The 4,905-nt window shown below is 35.9% G+C and overlaps 1 long non-coding RNA gene across 1 annotated transcript in view; it reads right to left on the bottom strand.

The window, feature by feature from the left end:
• Positions 1-2,925: 2,925 nt before the first annotated feature.
• LOC113664027 overlaps positions 2,926-4,905 on the bottom strand; it is a 51,684-nt gene continuing 49,704 nt past the window's right edge. Inside the window, exon 3 of the long non-coding RNA XR_003445577.2 lies at positions 2,926-3,097. This is a non-coding gene — a long non-coding RNA (uncharacterized LOC113664027). The remainder of the gene's footprint in view (positions 3,098-4,905) is intronic.

Raw genomic sequence — 4,905 nt, 5'->3', positions numbered from 1 at the left:
AAATCGAGGGTGATGCTGCAATATTCTGGCTATCAGAAAAGCAAAGAATACATTCAGAGATAATATTCTTAGAAGTCAATCCACATTTTTAGTAAAACGAATAGCCTTAGTTTGATAGCAGCCTTTTATGATAGCAAGCTCTCATTGATGGAATGTGTTGTACAGTCGATACAATATACAACTCCCAGCAAAAAGAAATCGGAGCCCCACTTCTCTTAGACTGTGCATGGAAAAAAATAATAGAATTTATAAGAAAGAAAACAAGGTTTGGATTGTGTTTGGTATCAGCTACTAGATAGACCACTGAATTAGGCATAAGAGAGCATAAAATTAGATTATTAATTATTTTTAATTATTATTTGCAAACCAAATTAGCTCTTCATTGTTCTCTTAGCTCCCCTGCTTTCTTATAGCTAAGTGCCAATGTGGCTAACTCTACTGCAAACTGTGAGTTATTCTCATAGATAATAGAAGCTAAATATTTCAACCACTAATCAGTATCCAAGGTGCTTGAAAAAAAAATGAATGAATGAACTTCATTGAATGAATTGACCGTACTAATCCACATCAGCAAATTTTCTACACTAATCATTGTAGATCTACATGCATTACAGCAATGTGCGATTTCAGAACCTAAAATTTGTCCACTCCATGCCTCCCCATCATCCTGGACCAGCTTATCTATACAACGCACACACAAACTCTTGAGAAGATGCAGCAGCCAGGGAAGCTCCTATCCAATATAAGGGATTTATTTGGTCTATATATTGCAAGTCAGAGCTGCAGGAGTGGAATTACATGATAACATGTATTAGACAGTTTGCTATAAGGCACAATTTCTGTTTTAGGAATGCAGCAAAGAGGAGGGGGGGTGATGGATAGTGGCAGGTCTCATCATCTGTAATTCACACACAATAAGCAGCACAAAAGCCCTCGTTAGTATGGACTGAATCTGGCCATCTGTCTCATTCATAGTGGATTTGGCTTGCCAGAGAAGCCAGCTTGCATTAAGCTCTGTTGAATAAAACAGCTGAGGAAAGTTGGGGCTGTCACTCCACTCTTGTTGTTCCAATGACATCTTGTTCAAAATAGTTCAATAACACCTTCACAGGCAGAGTTACCACATCTCTTGTACCCACACCCCTGAATACGTGTGGCTGAATACAGAACTTCAATTAGTCAATGTGTCAGCTTCATCTAATAATATAATATTTATTCACATAAACAAACAGAAATTAATCGATAAAAGCAGCATTTTGAGGTAAGAAATACAAAAAGGAATTTGTTCTTTGACTTGTAATATAAATATTAACAATGAATGTTAGAAAAAGTCTCAAAACAGACACACACACACACACACACACACACACACACACACACACACACACACACACACACACACACACACAAACACACACAAGCCGCAATGTATTGAAATTTACCTCATCTCAGCAACTGGTAGGAAACTATAATGGAAATGTGACAATCTTTTTGCTGTTTGTAGCTAATACGTACTTTCCATGGTCAAATTGAAACACTACAACAACACACACACACACACACACACACACACACCCTACCACCCACCCTACCACCCACAGACACAGACACAGATAGGAACAGTGGTCTGAATTATGCTTTTGGACTGAAGAAAAAGAAATAATATCATATTGGTGGAATGATGTACCTGCTGTGGTCTGAGAGAGACATTTAGCAGACACCCGTATCTAGAGTGACTTCCATTTTTATTTCAATTTATACAACTGAGCAATTAAGGGTTAAGGGTTCTTCTCAGGGGCCCAGCAGTGGAACACAAACTCACAACCTTCCTACCAGTAGTCCAACACCTTAACCACTAGGCCACCACATCCCCACAGACAGATAGGAAGGATGAGCTTCATCATTAACTAACCCTGACCAAATCACCAAGATCCTGTTGATTTTTGTCACTGGGTCCAGAATAACTTGAGAGATACAGTACGAGCAGAAGAACACACCTAGCTCCAATTCCAAACCCTTTAACATTCCTGCAACCTCTGGATATCATCTGTAAAATGTTTATATTGAAACATTCTGGAAAAATGTAAGCAAATTCTGTATTCTTTTAATATATGAGAAATTAAGGGGCTGAGCATTTTCATCCAAATGAGTTTTTACTATTAATTAAAAAACAAAAAATTAAATCATTATAATAGCATATTAAAAAAAGGTACTTGTGTAACTGTTGTCATGAAAGACAGGTTTCCTGGTGCTGGGTAATATGAAATGTCAAGCAAATAGACGCAGGCATGAAGTAAGAAAGGGAAAATCAGTAAATATGAAGCAGGCGCTGGTTAATATAACAGACTAGCAGGTGCAGTGCTGGAGCAAAACATCAGAAAGTGTTGCTGAGAGTCAGAGATATTTACAGGGATTAGAATAGATGTAAACAGGTTTCATTAGTAATCAGATGACTATGCGTGGGGGTAAGTGCTTGACCTGGAGATATTATGAGGTTGTAGGCTGAGGGTTATGAAATAGCACATATAAGGCTCTTGGGATGTTCATTACCATAAGCTTGTGGCATAGCCACGAGTTAATTTCACTTACAGTTATATTCAAACCAGCAACACATCCCCACAGGGTGGATGGTCAAACAATCTTGCCATATTAATAACATTGTCATAATGATTTGGTACAGAAGGTGTATTGGGGGAAAAAAACAAACAGTAGATCAAAACTTTATGCTACTATCTCTATGGTTTTATTTATGAATATTTGGAGCACTAGATATCTGGCATCATTGTATTATACTCCTACCGGATATTGTGTGGGACGTCCAAACTCTGCTCATTCTTTCCTAATTTATCATAATTTTGACTATTTTATTATATAACATATATAATATATAATTGTAACGTAAGAAAAGAATACAAGCCGGAACGTTTTTGTATTTTGTACTGTATTTTGACTCTTACTCTGAAAAACAACCATTTTCAATATTGGGTTGTATCAATATTTCAAATCTATCATTTGTGTAAAAGTAGGATGTGTGCTTGTAAACAGGAAACTCTAATATACACATGAAGAGGCAGCAAGCAGCATACATCAAGTTTATCTGTAAATAAAGAAAAACAGAGATATTTATTTGCAGCTTCTATTTCAATATATCGAAGTACATTACATTACCACTGTCAGGAGTATCATAAAATCAGTTTTATTGTTTTATTGTTTGTCTTTCCCTTGATGCATGTATCATGATGCAATAGTGTATGTGGGTAAATACATATAGTATGCACGCACACTCACACACACATGCAAATATATTTATATATCATTTGTTTACAATGTATTTTTGCCAGAAAACTGGCATCCGTACAAAATTTGTAAATCAAGCTAAGTTCTGTAGAATTGGTCAGATTCCAAATCCACTGGGTGCAAAATGTGTCTAGATCCATATGTTCTACTACATTTTGAACATGTTCTTTTAATTTATCAACTATATTGTGAAAAATGTGTAACATTTTTTCAAAAAATAGTGTTCTTGATTGAAAGAGATTTACATACAATCTGCTTTGCTTTTTTTTTTAAAACGAGACCTTAATAGTGACAACTATTACATCATCATTGATCACATTGTAAAAATACATAATATAAATCATCACTACTTTATATAAATCACATTTGTTCAAGTGATTAATGAACTACTGAACCCATATTTTGTGGTCAGGTATCTTTAAAATGATTACAGCATAAATTTTTCCCTCAAAAAGCAAGACTGCTGAATGTGTTCTCTCAGCCAAGTCTACCTCGACTCCAACATCTACAAGCAAGATAGCTTTTGACATTGTTCTGAAAATATATCTGGTGCTGTGCGTATTTCTGCTTTCTTCTGCACAGTAGTAACCTTTCCAGCACCTCCTTTCTTACTCACTTTCCTATGAGATCCATAAGGTGGCTGAAATGATTTAAAACTCTGCCCCATCTCTGGAGTTACTGATTTTTTCAGCCATTGTGGGATTAAGGGATTCTTCAGCAGAAGAAAAAAAAATTTAATCGCTAAGTCTGACCTGTAAGTGTGCTTATATGAACCACTGTTTGACTCATTCTCTAAGAGTAAGTGGATCAGAATGGAGTTCACGTCAGCTGACCTGAGACCAGTGTTCCTCTTCACTTAAACTCTATCTGCTGAGCTGACATGCAGCATACTATAGTGGTGAAGGTGCAGCATACTATAGTAGTGCATCCATTAGCTCGCTATAGACTGTTTTCTTATTATTAGATTACAATTATAATAATCTTGGCATTACAGATAGTTTTACTCATTTTAAGCATTTATTTTTTTAATAGAAGCAGAATTTGAAATTAGTGTAAATGTCTAGAAATCGGTTTAATAATGTATATCTTTGGTGTACTATGGTTAATACCTATTGGGTTCTTATTAACATTCTACTGTAAGATACTTCCACTTATAAGATGTACAATAGGCTTTTGCAGTATAATCTAAACCAAGAACTAAGAACCGTCTTAATTTTCTGAACTGAGAACAATTTTGAGATGCAGAATCTCAGGACTGAACTCTATCTATTTCCTTGTACTGTATACTTCCTCCCTCAGGTGATTTACTTCAACAAGCATTTATTTCTCGACAGCAACCACGAGTGTTAAAACATTTCTAGAACAGTGTGTTTGAAGAAGCTTCTTAAACCTGGTGAGATTTAAAAAGGTAATTTTGAGCTCTTCAGGCAGAGTGTTCCAAAGATGAGGAGTGCTATGACAAAAAGACATCATCACGTGTTGTTTTCAGCCTGCTATGGAGTTTGCACAACATAGACAGGCTGTGAGGAACAAAACCAGTCAACAATAAATTGGTGGATGTGAATGGACATATTGTCGGTAAGCACTGATGTAGGGATACAATGAAGA

The sequence above is a fragment of the Tachysurus fulvidraco genome, chromosome 16 (genome assembly GCF_022655615.1).
Source record: "Tachysurus fulvidraco isolate hzauxx_2018 chromosome 16, HZAU_PFXX_2.0, whole genome shotgun sequence".
NCBI lineage: Eukaryota > Metazoa > Chordata > Actinopteri > Siluriformes > Bagridae > Tachysurus > Tachysurus fulvidraco.
Note: the sequence above shows the minus strand (reverse complement) of the source record. Positions and strands in the feature narration are given on the sequence as shown.